This window comes from Amblyomma maculatum, chromosome 7, assembly GCF_055883805.1.
Source record: "Amblyomma maculatum isolate TAMU_Amacu chromosome 7, ASM5588380v1, whole genome shotgun sequence".
Classification (NCBI taxonomy): domain Eukaryota; kingdom Metazoa; phylum Arthropoda; class Arachnida; order Ixodida; family Ixodidae; genus Amblyomma; species Amblyomma maculatum.
Window position 1 is genome coordinate 106,226,638 of NC_139350.1, and position 16,795 is coordinate 106,243,432.

Consider the following 16,795-nt stretch of genomic DNA (forward strand, 5'->3'; position numbering starts at 1 on the left):
GAATCCGTAAACATGTCAGATTTTTCCAATGGCCCACTAAATTTGGTAATTATATCATTCACTTGGCCATAGTAAAATTAGGTTAGACACATGCGGCAGCGGTCAAATTCGGACAACGTCAAACTTTGGGGGTACAAGGGTCAAATTTTCGAGGTGACCAATAGAACTTTTAAAGCTCACCAGATATTTGGCTATACTCAAATAATGTTGGCACCAGATAGAGGGAAACAGAAGAATGAAGAGGCAGTGAGGTTAACTAGATGATGCCCAGTAGGCTACCCTATCACATGGGGAGGGGAACAAAGGGAGAAAGCGAAATGAAAGAGGGGCAGTGAAATGAGTTTTTCACCTATCCATAGACCACTATGATAAAGGGACTATGGACGCACACTTCAAGCTTGTAGTCAGAACCTCTACCCCGAATCCTTCAGAAAATTCAGGTGCGCCTTCGCCGCTTTCCTTTGTGGCAAAGACTTGTTCCAAGGTCCCATAATCTGTGCAGCAGAGTGGCGGAGTGTAGCAATTAGGAGGGCATGTCATCTCGCTTTCACAGTCACAAAGTACGTGCCTAACGGCTTCATCACACCCGCACAGCTCACGCGTTGGAGAGGCTGCCATTGCGATGAGGGGGAAATAGGCGTTTGTAAACGCCACTCCCACCGTTTTTGTCGAATTCGGACGAGGTAAAACTTCAGCGGTCCAGAGGACCGAAAGTTGGGAAGTACGGACCGACATTTTCTGCGGATAAGTTCTTTACACGCTTTTCTGTGGCATGAGCCTATTTACGATTACGCATTAAAAATGAGTGTCTACAGCACTGAGTCATTGACTGGTATATGTGTGATTTCAGTGAACACCGCTGTGACAGCCAACAACGAAAACAGAAGGTGGCCGTTTCTAACGATTGTTTTCTTCGACCCCTTTAATCTTCATGGCCACAGCTTGCCCACTTCTCGGCTGGGGAGTGAATGGCAAATTTAGTTCGCCAGCAACTGCGATCAAATTAGTTGTTAACCATTAACGAATACTAAAGATAATTAACCAGAAAAAATTGTTACAGGATTGGGCACACTCAATAATTTCCGTTTCGCGCTCCAAAAGCATCACCTAAGTTGACCTGAGCCATGGCTAGCCTTGACCGCCTAGTAAAGAGCAGAGACATTACACTGCCAACCAATATCCGTATAACTCGTGCTGTGGTCTTTCCAGTTGTGATGTATGGATGCGAGAGTTAGACTGTGAAGAATGCTGACCGCCGAAAAATTGACGCATTTGAATTGTGGTGCTGGCGGAGACTCTTGAGAGTTCCTTGGACTGCCAGAAGATCAAATCAGTCGATATTGTCGACCATAAACCCTGACCGCTCATTGGAGGGTCAAATTCTAAAGTTAAAGCTCAGCTACTTTGGTCATCTGATGAGAAGAGAGGAGTCGCTGGAGAAAGATTTGATGTTGGGAAAGGTTGAGGGTCACAGGAGAAGGGGTAGGCAGCGAACGCGATGGTTAGATGGCATCCTCGAGGCGCTGCAGATGAAGTTATGTGATGTTAGGAAGACAGTGAGAGACCGCAAAGCGTGGCGTGACATGGTCCATAGGGTCACGAAGAGTCGGACACGACTGAACGACTGAACTGAACTGAACTGAAGTTGACACCAAATGTTTTTAAAATGCAGCTCACCAGTAGTTATTACAATTTCAAAAAAGTCGACCTTTAGCGCATAACTTTCCGAATAGCGTCAGGAGCCGTGGAAAATAGAAACGCAGAGTGTTTACGCGTTTTTTTTTTTCAACTTTACATTAAAGGTTTTCGCGGTAGCCGGTTTTCTATGACGATCGCCTTGCCACATAGAGACGTTAGAGGTCAGTGCTGCTTGCCCAGCTGCTCCTCTTTCTCCGACCTACTTGTTTGTACTAGGGAAAATTTTCCCGAGTTCTGTGGAAACGTCATTCTAAAGGCAAAGAAAAACAATCCTCCCAAGCAAATAGTAGGTAAGCGCCTCAGAGTTCTACGGCCACAGTCTAAAAGAATGGCCCACTGACATTACAGAATTGAAAACCTGTGCCCGCCCACCTTGTTACTCAATCCTCCGATTTATTGTCCGTGTTCTCCTCCACGATTACAGAATAGTTTCACGGTCATCGGGTGCTGGCGTGTCTAGGGAGACACCGGAGACTCGAAGCGCTGCATATCGACGGCGGTTTCTCAAAATAGGCGGCCGACCAGAGAACGACGGTCGAGATCGATCCAGCTTTCTTCGCGGCCTCCTCTCACCACCACGGGCGCGTCGCAGTAAAAATGGCACCTATTTGGAAGCTTTGCGTGAGAAGCACCGAAAGGTGTGTTCATTTCTAACGTGCAAGGCTTACCTTCTAGTACTCCAGGCGCGCCAAAAAACCGTATCATAATTTGTCTTGAACACATTCGGTTGCTTGCTCTAATCACGGAGAGGTTTACGCGGCCAGCAGTTTTACTGTGCCGTTCGCTTTAAGCCCTGCACTTCTCCGCTAGTGACGACCTTATCCACATCTCTTTTTTTTTGCTCTGTCATCATCGTTCTTTTTTTTTCTCCCTCTCCTTCAGTGCAGACCATAGGATCATCATTCAGGCTGACCTCCATGCATTCATTTGCAAACATCTCTCAGCTGCTGCCTCTTTCTTATGCGCCTTCTTCTTGATTACGCTTGTGTATGCGTTATGCCATGGTCTTGCGCAGTGTTCAGCACCGACGTTTTCTCGCTTTTTCATCCGCACAGGCATGCGAGGAGGGCAAATAATTAACAACTTAGGAAAGCGATGCTTTGTTGAAAATCTTTCTACTAGCCATTTTTTGAAGACGACTCAAAACGTCTGCACTGACACTTTGTTCTCGAAGCGAATTAAAAATTTAGCTAATTAGTTTTCACAAGTTATGTAACTTTCAAAAACAAACATTTACGCCTGGTACATTAAGCAGCAGAGCGAAGCTAACAACCCTGGCAAAAATAAAATTAAAATGAGTAACAAAAAAACTAAAAGCCTTCTGAGGAAAGGTCTGGTTTGGATTGTGGGGTTTAACGTCCCAAAGCAACTCAGGTTATGAGAGGCGCCGTAGTGGAGGACTCCGAAAATTTCGACCACCTGGGGTTCTTTAACGTGCAGTGACATCGCACAGCACACGGACGCCTTCCTTTTCGCCTCGACCGAAAAGCGGCCGCCGATGCCGGGATTCGATCCCGCATCCTTGGGAACAGTGGTCGAGCGCCGTAACCACTGCGCCACCCCACCGGTGGTGGTCTGCGAATATGTTTAACGTTATCGCGATGCTAATATATATATATATATATATATATATATATATATATATATATATATATATATATATATATATATAGAGAGAGAGAGAGAGAGAACGCAGCGCTCCTGCCGAAACGTCAACTCCAAATAAAATTGGAAACAGTACGAAGCTATTTTTCACTTGTGTATATATATATATATATATATATATATATATATATATATATATATATATATATATATATATATATATATATATATATATGTGAGCCCTCCATGGATCTTCTTTCATTTGTACATACCATCGTCATCGTCCCGCGGCGCCGGCTCCGGCACGCGCCTAGTTTCGCCATCGCATTAAACGCTAGGCACGGCATACCTTGCCTTGCCGTCTCGACCTGGCCTTCTTTCACAAGTGGTGGAGGTGAAACTCGATCCCCTTGCTGCCTTGTGCCCTGCCTCTCACTGGAGCTACGTTCCGGTCGCCGTTTGGTAACTGCCACCATTGACATGTCAACCGAGAGCAGTCCCGACCCGACCGGACCCTCTACCTCGGCTGCACCACCGCTTCCGACTGCGCTCACACGACAAAGCGACCCGCCGCTGTTCGCTGGTCGTCGCGACGAAGACGTCGATGAATGGCTCGACACCTATTTATTTATTTATTTATTTATTTATTTATTTATTTATTTATTTATTTATTTGTTTATTTATTTATTTATTTATTTATGATACCCTCAGGGCCATACGGCATTACAGAGGGGAGTGGTTATACAGTGTAATAAAAACAAAACATAACAATATGAGCATAGGTTTACAAAATGTTGCTGGTTATACATTTTTAGCTAAGGCATTCTTGGAATAAACGGTGGTCATTGGCTAGTGCCAATGATGCGGGAAGGTGATTCCACTTGTCGGATGTACGGGGTAAAAAGGAATGAAAGTAGGTTTTTCTTCTACAGAACGGTACTCCAACTTTGTGGGCGGGATCCATCCGGGCCGAAACGTACTGTTGGGGTGAAATAAGTTCTTCGTGCAGGTGAGAATGGTGAAAAATGTTATGAAAAAGACGAAGACGAAGTGTTTTGCGACGAGACGCGAGAGATGACAGACCGAGTCTGGCTTTTATGCTGGATACGCTTGCTGTTCTGTTATACAACCGGTGGAATGATGCTTTAAAATTCCTCAACGTTTCTTTCTACCTTATTGAGGTCGCCAGGAATTGGTTTATCGACCGCGAGCCCCACACCACTAACTGGTCAACCTTCAAACAGCAGTTCCGGCAATACTTCGCCGACCCGGCTGTTCGGACTGAGATCGCCAAGAACAAGCTCGCTTCCAGCCTTCAAGGTCCCGATGAGTGATGTGCGTCTTACATAGAGGCCGTACTTGTACTCTGCCGGCGTATCCGTTCCACCATGCCGGAACCTGAACGCGTACACCATGTGTTAAAAGGAATCAATTCTGTGGCTTTTAACACCCTTGCTGCCCAGAATCCTTGAAGTGTTGATTCCATTATTACGTCCTGCCAACGCCTCAATCAAAGCTTCGACCAGTAACCCTTCAACAAAACGGAAATCATATTGTACGGGCGATGAGGAGTACTTTTGGTAAGTTCGCAAAGTGCAGTTTCACCTCCGGAAACTGCATCGCTTAGTTTTCCGAATGACGGACAGGGAGAGTTGTTTCTGGTCGAAGTGGAGAAACAGAGCGGCGGTATGGGGAAGTTGACCGGCGTCGGGATACATAGGCCCCACTTTGTTCAGACGACGATACTGGCGGTGGAGAGGATCGGCGAGGTGGGCTGGGAATAGGTCGTGCTGATAATATTGTTACGGGGGTAGTTCAGCTTGAGGTTGCAGAGAGCGGAGAGGGGAGACAAGGCTTTCACACAACAGGCCTTTCCTGCAGGCACCAGCCGACACTACTCGAACGTCGTCGTCGTCTTCGCCAAAACTCTCGAGAGCCTTCTTTTTCCTTCTTATGCGTATATCAGTGCTTGCACCGCCTAATATAACACTACCCCGCCGGCTGAAAAGCACCGTCCCGGTGCGTACTAGCGTCCAAACCAGGGTCCGTGTAGTACGGTTTTAGGCATGCAACATGGACCGTCTCGGTGCGTGGTATAGAGGTATGGCGTGCGTAATGCAAGGGCGCAATTTCGTATGTCACTGGAGTCACTTGTAAAATACGGTAGGGTCCTGTATAACGGGGCAAAAGCTTTTCTGAGAGGCCAACGCGGCGAACTGGGGTCCAAAGCAGCACGACAGACCCGCAAGAATACTGGGTGTTGCGGTGACAGAAATCATAGCGACGTTTCTGGGAGTGCTGGGAGGCTGCGAGTCGGTTGCGAGAAACAACGCGGGCAGCATCAGCTCGGGCTATGGCGTCACGAGCATATGAGCTGGCAGTGGCGACAGAAGAAAGCAGGCTGCCAAAAGGAAGCAGAGGTTCACGACCGTATAGAAGATAAAAGGGGGAGCAGCCGGTAGTGTCGTAACGCGACGAATTGTATGCAAATGTCACTAACTGCAGCGTTATGTCCCAGTCGCGATGGTCATCAGAAACGTACATAGACAGCATGCCAGTCAGTGTCTGATTAAGTCGTTCGGTAAGCCCATTCGTCTGTGGATGGTAGGATGGTAGGCGTAACAATATGAAGGTATGTCACTTTCGAGGGCGCCGTAACCACGGCGCTCGTTCTGAAGGCGTCGACGACAGAAGAGGAATATATGTCCTCGAATTCTACAATAGTAGCACACTGGTCGGGAGGGGCGCCAAGGGGCGTAATATGGTGGCGTAAGTTGAACCGTCGCTATGGCGTGATGTGGTTGTAGGGCGGTGCTTGTCGGGTAGGGGGAACAAAAGGAGGAGGGGATGCAGCGACGTAATCGTAAGGCGGTGTTGGGCGAGGTTCTGGAGGGTCAGGTATGACAGGGTGGGTGATAACTGCCAACTCTTCGTTAATGGTGTTGCGGAGGATGGTGTCATTATAAGGCTGAGAAGAATGATCGCACCTGCCCCGGCAGAAAGGATTGAGGGCTTGGAGCTCCGCGTGGATTATCACTCGAATCATCACGGCTCATAGATCGAGGTACAGCTAAAGCTCAGGCGAAGCTGGGCTGCGATATATATATATATATATATATATATATATATATATATATATATATATATATATATATATATATATATATATATATATATATATATATATATATATATATATATACCGGGTGTCTCAACTAACTTGAACCAAGGGATACAAAATAATACATTTGAGGTAGGTCAGTGAAACCAATTGCATTCAACTGCCAGCCTCATTGCGCACTACAGGCGATTTTTTGTTTTGCTATTTCTTAATTAGCTAATTATGTTAATTTTTCTAATTGATTAGGTATCGACTTTAGACCAAACATGCGAACTGGAAACTTGTAGAGCCCCTTCAGAAACCCCCATTCCATTGATTGCGATAAAGAAAGTCTCACGTGTATCTTTTTTTCTGGGCTCAAAAGAAAGCCCGCGAAATACAAATAATACCACGTGACTAGTGCATTTGTGCACCGCGATTGTGGTGCTCTCAGTCGTGGTTTGAGCGAACGAAATTAGCTGCGGCCGTGTCTCCTTTGCCCCGTTAAAGCGGCAGGCCGATATGCCTGCGATGGCTTCTTCGCCCGCGTCCGACAGTCGGCCCACGTGATGGTGCAAGTAGCACCGAGAGCGGCGAGCCGACACCACCGGGATTCTAACAAACTCTCCTTCTCTCCCATCAGCGAACTTTACGGCAAACGGATGAGCGATAAGGTATCAGCCACTGAATCTGCGCATACAGGCTTGGGTAAAGGGGCGAGATATCATCTGATTTGACTAAAATTAGCGCTGCACCTTCATTTGCCGGTTCTTTATCGTCATCCGCCTGTCGTGATGTAGGCTGCTGCGGTGCACAGGCCTGGCCAAGATCGCGGTGACGACGGGCGAGCTCGAGCTCGCTCCAACCATCGCCAACATTTCTGCCTGCCGCTGCAACGGGACCATCGGGTCACGGCCGCAGTTGATTTCTGAGAGCACCACGATCGCTGCGCTCAAATGCGCTAGTCACGTGGTATTATTTGTATTTCGCGGGCTTTCTTTTGAGCCCGGAAAAAAAGATACACGTGAGACTTTCTTTATCGCAATTAATGGAATGGGGGTTTCTGAAGCTGCTCTACAACTTTCCAATTCACATTTTTGGTCTAAGGTGAATATTTATTAAATTAGAAAAATTAACATAATTAGCCAATTAACTAATTGGAAAACAAAAAATTGCCTGTAGTGCGCAAGCAGGCTGGTAGTTGTATGCAACTGGTTTCACTGACCTACCTCAAATATATTATTTTGTAACCCTTGGTTCAAGTTAGCTGGGACACCCGGTATATATATACCGGGTGTCCCAGCTAACTTGAACCAAGGGGTACAAAATAATATATTTGAGGTAGGTCAGTGAAACCAATTGCATTCAACTGCCAGCCTCCTTGCGCACTACAGACAATTTTTTGTTTTCCAATTAGTTAATTGGCTAATTATGTTAATTTTTCTAATTTAATAAATATTCACCTTAGACCAAAAATGTGAATTGGAAAGTTGTAGAGCAGCTTCAGAAACCCCCATTCCATTAATTGCGATAAAGAAAGTCTCACGTGTATCTTTTTTTCCGGGCTCAGAAGAAAGCCCGCGAAATACAAATAATACCAGACGCGACAATATATATATTGTCGCGTCCTAGCCAGAGGACGAGGCAATGACAGCGACCGCAGGTCAGCAGGGCTAGGGTGCCTCGATGTCAGCGCCGCCAGCAGGGCGGCAGCAGGAACCAGCGCGACGGCGGGACCCAGAACACCGAGAGGATCGCCCGCATCAGCGTCTTCCTTCACGGAACACTCGCACTTACTCTTCTTCGGCTACACTGCCTCCCTCCGAAAAGAAGCATCGTCCCAATGCTAAACACAAAATGAATCAACCGCAACGCAGAAGCGCACACGGTCTCGGAACGTTTGCTAGTAGAAGGAAGAGTTCTCGGTGATCACTGGTAATACGGCTTAAGCCTAACTACGTGCACAATGTCAGGACGCGAGGAACGCCGTGACGAGGGTTTCATTACACAGGGCAGCACCTCGTAATTAAGTTCACCGACACGACGAACAACTGTGTACGACCCGAAATACCGCTTCATGAGTTTTTCTGAAAGCCCTCGACGGCGAACCGGTGTCCACACCCACACCTTGTCTCCGGGACGGAAATTGACGGGAGGTTGTAGTGACGAGCATCGGTACGCTGTTGCTGTCGTATGTGGAGTCTGGCCAGTTGCCGAGCCGACTCCGCGCGTTCGCATACTAGCCGGGCATCATCAGCTACGTCATCTGGGGGTGCGTGAGGCAGCATAGCGTCAAGCAAGGTGGTGACTCGCCATCCATGTACCAGCTGGAAAGGGGACATACGAGTGCTCTCCTGGAATGCGGTATTATAAGCGAACGTGGCATAGGGCAGTACCTCGTCCCAGTTCCGATGGTCGACGTCCACGTACATGGCGATCATATCGGCTGTAGTTCTGTTGAGCCTCTCCGCAATTCCATTAGTTTGCGGATGATAAGCTGTGGTTCGGCGGTGGTTGGTGCAGCTTAGGCGCAAGATCTCCTGAGTGAGTTGCCCCACAAACGCGGCGCCACGGTCAGTAATCAGCACTGCTGGGGCACCGTGCCGGAGGACAATGCTCTCGATGAAAAATTTGGTTGCCTCAGCAGCCATTCCCGACGGAAGTGGAGGGACTCCGCGTAGCGCGTTAGATAGTCCGTCGCTATGATAATGTACTTGCTGCCTGATTGCGACGTCGAAAATGGGCCCAAGACATCCATTCCAATCATATGAAACGGAGCACTCGGTGGCTCGATTGGCTGGAGAAGACCCGCCGGTCGCGTAGGATGTGTTTTTCGCCTTTGGCACTCGCGACAGGTTCTTGAATATTGACGCACGTACTTTGCGAGTTTCGGTCAGTAATATTTTTCTCAAATACCCGAAAGCATTCGGCTGTATCCTAGATGACCAGCGGTAGGATCGTCGTGGCATGCTTCAGTGACCTCACTGCGCAGGTCTTTCTGCACGACAAGAAGCCACGATCTCTGGCTGCTGTCGAAATTCTTGTACAAGACACCATTCCGAATCTTAAATGCAGAGAGAATGCGCAGGAAATTCTTAGGTACCGCATTTTCGTCTCCTGCGAGATGCGCCATCATTTGACGAAGCTGTGGATCATGTCGTTGCCGATCTGCCATATTTTCCGGATTTAAGGCCCCAAAGAAGCTGTCTTCCTCATCATCTGCACCTCCTGACGACGGTCCCACGGGTGCCTGAGACAAGCAGTCAGCATCATGATGTTTTCTTCAGGATTTATGCACGATTATGACTTCGTACTCCTGTAGCCTGAGACTCAACCTTGCAAGCCGGCCCGCTGGATCCTTGAGATTGGCCAGCCAGCAAGCGAATGGTGCACTCTAAAAAAAAAGAGTGTAAAAGGAGGGTAACTTCGGGATTTATGCTATCTGAAACCGCATGGCTTAAATATACCCTGCGCAATCACCCGCACGGAAGACGTTAGTCTCTCTCGCATGACTTTACACCATTTCGTCCCTGCAGCTCAAGCAAAAAAAAGTTTGCCGCTTGTTTCTTCTTTTTTTTTTATGATGGTAACCGGTTTCAAGCTGGGTGCGGCTGTGTTCCTACTTCCCGTCCGATGTCCTTTCAAGAGCTACCACAAAAGGACCCCTCGTTTTTCCCCGGAGGAGGTGGGGAATCGTCGAAAGTTGGGAGCATCTTATCTTCTTACAAAAAGCGGTGCCTCCCCCCTTCACCCCCCCCCCCTCCCCGACACCCGTCCCGTCTTTTGACTCCTACGCGAGCTTGACCGTGGAGAGAGCAAGGCCGAACTCAGAACAAGGGCGGACAGACAAGTGTGTACGCTGCAAAACAGGGAGAAAGGGGAGGTGAGGGGGGAGTGGTGGTGAGACGAGAAGCGAAGCAGTTGCTTTTTAGTTTTGTTGCTTTTATTCTCAACGCAGCGTCACGTGTTCGTAGTTGCTTGAGCCTGCCTGCGTTCCCTGCGACTCTGCTAGTCCGAGAAGACGACGACGGCGATTGCCGCACGAGTCAGCGTTCGTGCTCTTTGTCGTTGGTACTCATCTGTGTTTTTAGAAAAGTTCGGTTGCTCTCAGCGATTATTTCATCGAGTGCGCTCATCGATGCCTCACTATGAAACGACTTCGTGAAAGTGTGAACTTCGGAATGAAACGGCGGATGGCTGGTCGTCGCGGTGGTGGCGTTCCAACGGATCCTTGGCGCCAAATTTCAGCCGCGCATGTAAGTGACGTTTTACATTTCGTTTTACGTGTTTTTCTCTGCTATTTAACTTGGCCTGAACATGTTTTGTTATTGCTTACGTCCGCGACGCTGCTTGTTTGTCTGTGAAACGGCCTCTGAGCACGACGTCTTGGATCCCAACCTGAGCATACCACTCCCTCAGTTCAGACTGGAGGAGCGGCGCATCCCAAAATTTTTAGATGGTCACGACCTTTTTGCGGGATGTTAATGGTGCATTTTTAGTCGTCTACGACGCTCACAAGCATATCCCGCGGTCGAAAGTATGCGTCGACGAGCGCTAATGCAGTCCCGGTGATACGCATTGACGTGTTTGCATGCCGCATTATTTTTGCTCGCTGCCTACAATCGATTTTGATCGTCTGTTGTTGCTGCTTTACGGGAACGTTGCCATAAATGCGGGAGAGCATGCAGGGTGATGGGTTAAGTTTACGGTTCTTTTGCCAGCAACTTGTACGTTCGAAGGCAGCGCGCTTGATATCCTAAAGTCACGCTTTCAGAACGCCGATTTAACCCCGCAGTTTTGAGCTGATGGCGTCGAGACCAGAGGTGGGACCGAGCCGATTCGTGTACATGTATACTGTCGCAGTGACGCAATGTGCAGGAAAGACATTTCTCACGCTTTTTTTTTTTTTTTCGCTGCAGGCTCAAGTCCTTCGTCTCGTCTGCGCAAGAACGTAGACTGTCGTTTCTTCAAAGAATTTGAAACTGGTCTCTGCTATCCGTGCTGGTAAGTCCAAAGCATTGTTTCCGTCCAGAAAGGGGCGTTTAAATTGACACGCGCACTTTTGTGGCACATATTGCTGATCACTGACATCTGCCTCAATGTATACTGCTTGGGATTCTCGTCGGAGAATATTTATGTCGCGTGCCATGTGTGTGTCTCCTTGCGTGTTGCCATTTTCGCTCATGCCGTGCAATATGGTGCACGCCCAGACAGTGACTTATCAATTGAGTTTCATTGTGTTTGAGGGCGTGTGCGAGTAAATGGTGTTATTTAACTTGCTGATCACTTATGTTAAAAACTGATAATAAATATTGGACTCGATCAAATCACTTAACAAGTGAAAAATCTGGGTTAGCTGGTGATCAGATGTCTTCAGCATTGAAGCAAACCATGTGTCACCCCTTCTCTGCTTTAAGACTGACTTTCTTTTTGTAATCGGTACATAAAAAGACCAGCGCAAAAAAATAATAATAATTACGGGGACAAAGAAACAAAAAATGACAGGACTGGCACTGAAATACGTTTTGTGTTCCTTTGTACCTGTTTTCTTTTTTTTCGCTGGTCTTTTAGGGTGTAAGTATGAACCAACTGGCCCAAACAGCTATTTTGATTAAATGTGCTAATTTTCGTTAGCGAGCTAAGGAAAATTTTTATATCACTAATATTTTTCATTTGGGGATTTGCTATAGTTTCTACTCAGCTATTTCCATTCTGAACTTTTCAGCCTCCTGACCCATAGAAAGGAGGCTATGCCTGACCAATAACAACACATTCTTTTCCTTCTGTAGTTTCTGTTGTCAGACATTGTGTTATACTCATTACTACAATTCACTGGTACTGAGACATTCCCTCATTGAAGTTAATGTGTATTGTCATTGTGCTAGCAGTTTGTCATAAATCTGCTATTCTAGTTTATTTAAGCAGTTATTTCGACTGTAAAGAGGTGGCAGATATTGTTACAGATATATCTAGGAACAGGAGTTGTAGCTTTTAAGCTCATTGTCAAAATATTTGAGTCATTGTTGTGGCATGTGTGGTGCCATTATTTTTTGTACTATAGTTATGTATGTACTAGTTACAAGTATCATGCTAATGTTATGAATGATACCTTTGCTGCAGCGTACCTGCCAGTAGGAGGAATACGGTGTAGAAGTGCTGTTACTCCTGCTTCTAAAGATCAACCTGCATTCTTCAGCGCTGGACGACTACTTACGGCAAGATTTGTGTGGTATGTATTTTTCGACATAGCTGTGGCATTGTGGTCTGTTCATTGTTGCTTTATGTCTATCAAAGAGCATATTTTTCGATGCTGAGGAGCAATAGCCCTGGCATTACATTGATTTTGGAACCATTCAGTGCTATTGAGCAAGTTAGCAAGGGAGGAATTTTTTCAGTATGTAATCGATCTGAACATGTTGACTTCTTTTTATTGAGTGAGCTGTTAATGTATGCCTCTTTTCTTTTTTTCTTCAAAACCTAATATTTAAATTGTTTGCACTTGGTTCTCAGCAGTAAGGTTATGTTCTCTGATGGGTGTAATTTTCAACAACTCACATGCTCTTATGTTGCTAGGTATGTCCACAATAGAATGAAACTAAAAATGAAGTACTGCAGGTGATATGTAATGGACGGTATTTTAGCACTTTCAGCTTTATTGTTTCTTTTGTGTTCTTTATATTGTTTTGTGCCATTTGTACTCAGCGTATTTTCCTTGTGTTCCACCACTACCATTTAACAAATATATATATATATATGCCCCCACCCCTTATGTCATGTCTATGGGCCTATAAAGGGAGAATGAATGAAATGAAATTTGCAGTACAATTAGAACTGGATTGTGCAGCACAGTGGACATGTCTGTGGTAGAGGATAATGGTTGAATGGCTAATCAACCAAAATTGACTTAACTTTTGCATTTTAATTTTAGGGGACAGTATTATATACCAGAAATGAGGGTCCCCAATATTATAGGTGAGCCCAGTTCTTAAATTTTCTGAAAGAGCAATGTAGTTCAAAATACTGAACAAGGAAAGGCGTATTTGAAAACTATTGTCTTGCTTTCCCACATTGCATGTAAAAAATGTTGCTGCACTTGGTATTGTTGCCAGAATCATGTTAGCTTCTTCTGCATCATCAAAAACACAAAATATGTCTATATTATCTGAATAAGAAATGTCAGCAACACCCTTTTTTAGTTATGTAATGTGGAAAAACCAACTTACAAAGCTTTTAAAGGAATATTTTTGATGCTCATTATGTTAGACCACATAGATGATTAGGAGGGTTTTAGGCCTAGGCTCACTCATTAATAGCCTTCAATTTTGCAGTTTTCATATTGCCTCTTATAAACAAAAAGAATAGATAATTAAGTCTAATCCTGAAGCTGTACCAGGTACCCAAAGTCCACATTGCTGCACAACCCACCGGCAGAGACTGCACGGGTGTCTCTTCATAGTTTATGATTTGCAATCTGTAAAGGTAAAGAACATAATCTTCGAGAAATTTGTTGTAAACACTTTTTAATAATCATTCTTGTATAATATTGGTCAGCATTTACAATTTCATTAGTTAGGCATCTAAAGAGATAAGCAGTTGACAGTTCTGGCAAATTGCAGTTTATGAGAAGTTTTATTCCTGCTGCATGTGCTGCGAGCATTACATGAAACAGCAATACATAGAATCTCAAGCTTTGTGGTTTGTTCAAGGAATTATAGGGGTATTGAAGTGTATTGTTTTTGCCTCCTGAGCAAGATAATGTAGTTTTGAAGTGAAACGGCAGTCTCGAGAAGTTTTTGGCATCGGCATAAGCTGATGTGTGGTGTGAAACTAGCAATGAACTTATGTAAAAGTTGCATTTTATTGTCATGCTTTACATAATTCTGCATCTGTGACATCACTGCAGTAATGCACATGTGCAGAAGGTGCTTTGGATGTGCCTTGCTATCATTGCTCTTTTAGCATGAAATGTTCCATCTTTCAGAAGTGGTATCCCGCATTTTATAAGGCATAGCCTCTGTGGTATATTCATGCCTTTTTCCAGGAATGTAAACTGCACTAAAGGCAGAAACAATAGAATGGCCTTAGACATACCCCTGCAGGAGCAAGCTCTGCAGGAACAAGCTTCATTCGTTATATTCATGAGAAATGACAACGAATGCAAGAACAAAAGAACCTCCCCCCATCCCTCCTCCCCCCCCCCCAAAAAGAAAAAAGAAGAAGAAGAGATTTGCAGTTGTCACTTGTGATGGATGATCAGATGACTAAAGACAGTGTAGTCTCAGGAAAACATTAACACTATAGGCAACATAAGATAATGTCATGAAGGACCAGAGACAGTGTTTTCTAGGAGGGTGAGACCATAGTGACTAGAAACAAGACCACTGGTATGGTCAGGTGTGAAAGCAAACTATAATGTTTGGGTGTTGGAGTGGAAACCAGCAAACAACAAAGGTGAAAGTGAAGGTGATAAAACAAAGTTTAACATAAAAAGCTAATGATAAAAAAAAGGAGAACTGCACATATGAACGAGTAGAGGGAGGGGTTTTTTAAATCACATCTTTTGCCTTTATTAGGCTAGCTTCTATTTTATCAATATGTTTTCATTCATATTTCTTTAAATAACCCTCTGGGTAGTCCAACATCAGTGATGCCTATGGCTTGACCCTGCTCCTAACAAGAATATGTCTCATTGTATATTGTGTCTTATTGAGCATATTGTCAATTTTTTCTGAGATTGCAATGTGCTAGTTGTCTATGTGTGTGTTAGTGGCACAGGTAAAGATCAGATTTGGAGAATTTTCATTGATCTATATATTGTGTGATTTCACAATTCTCATTATATAAACACTTGGAAGCCTGTACTGGTGCACTATTTCCATCTGTCTTCCTTTTTACTTGCCCTTTGTGCAGTGTTATTTTTATATGTGAATTAATTACTCCATAAGCATGTTTTGTGAGACTTTCTTCGTGAGTAACTGATTACAAGTTCTCTTTTCTATGCAGGTCAAATACGTGGTACATCCCTGCCCTGACTGTGCGGAGAAGATTATCCAGTCCCTTGCTGCAACTTCGGTGTATAATGAGGTAAAATAAACACCATGGTATGTTATCTTAACCGATTGTTCTGTAAATTCTTTTTGTTCACTCTGCAACATAACTTACGGCTTGAATACAACATGACACAGCCTACCTCACCTGAAACATTGCTCACTGTCACACTCCAGACGACACAAAGATATTGCAATGTTTCAACATAATCTTTCCTTCCAGAAAATCTTGAAATGTATTGGTTAGCTTTATTCCTGTTTCCAGTGACCAAGTTTACGATGCAGATTGGTAATAGTACTCTTGTGTGGATAGCATATATATACCACAAGATGATGCTTAGATACCCTATGTAATATGGCATTACTTTAAACTGCTTGGAGGGCAACGTTATCCTTCTCCTGGTGGTATAAGCTTGCACCATAAAGGTGCAAAACTTTGCGCTCTTTGTCGTAATATAAATTTATACTCTAAAATGGTAACTTTGCACCTGTACATACAGGATAAGCTTACGTTGTCAAGGTGCAAACTTGCACCTTTGATGCAAGGGTATGCTTATGCCATCGACAGACTAAAACATAGGCCTTTATGAAAGGTGCAACGTTATGCCTAGGTAGAATACAGTTACACTGCTTGTGAAGGTGCAAGTTTATGCTACCAGAAGCGTAATGTTACACTACATGCAATGGTATAAATACTTAGTCTTCCAAGACACAGCGTAACCTTACCCCAAAAAGGTGTTAGCTCAGCGACAAGCAGTTTACCCCCCAAAAAGACTAAGATCACACCTTTTTTTTTTAGAGTGTGGTCGGTGACCACACGAAACGGGCGTCCGTACAGATAAGGCCGAAACTTAGTTATGGCCCAGATGATGGCGAGGCACTCTTTTTCTGTTGTCAAGTAATTATCTTCCACCTTGGAAAGAGTTCGGCTTGCGTACGCAAGAACCCGCTCAGCGCCATCCTGGAATTGTACACAAGCACTGCCCCTAGTCATTTGTTGCTGGCGTCCGTGTGGAGTTCAGTGTCGGCATTTTGATCGAAGTGGCGTAGTACAGGTGGCGACAAAAGGGCTTGCTTTAGTTGCCTGAATGTTAACTCTTGCTCTTCATTCCACACGAAGTCGACGCTGTCTTTTGTAAGGTGGATTAGCGGCGCTGCAATCAGGGCGAAGTTGCGAACGAAACGTCTGAAGTAAGCGCAGACACCAAGAAAGCTTCTGACAGTTTTCTTGTCCGATGGTGGTGGGAAGGATGCCATGGCCGCTGTTTTCTCGGGATCTGGTTTCACTCCTCTGTGACTGACTATATGCCCAAGAAACTTCAGCTCACCATATGCGAACCGGCAT

At 45.1% G+C, this 16,795-nt stretch overlaps 1 long non-coding RNA gene across 1 annotated transcript; it reads left to right on the plus strand.

Annotated features, from left to right (window-relative positions):
* Positions 1-10,177: 10,177 nt before the first annotated feature.
* LOC146184264 (uncharacterized) lies at positions 10,178-16,118 on the plus strand. The gene is made up of 4 exons (XR_014708846.1): positions 10,178-10,659; positions 11,323-11,407; positions 12,524-12,632; positions 15,407-16,118. It is a non-coding gene; the product is annotated as an uncharacterized LOC146184264 (long non-coding RNA).
* Positions 16,119-16,795: the final 677 nt, after the last annotated feature.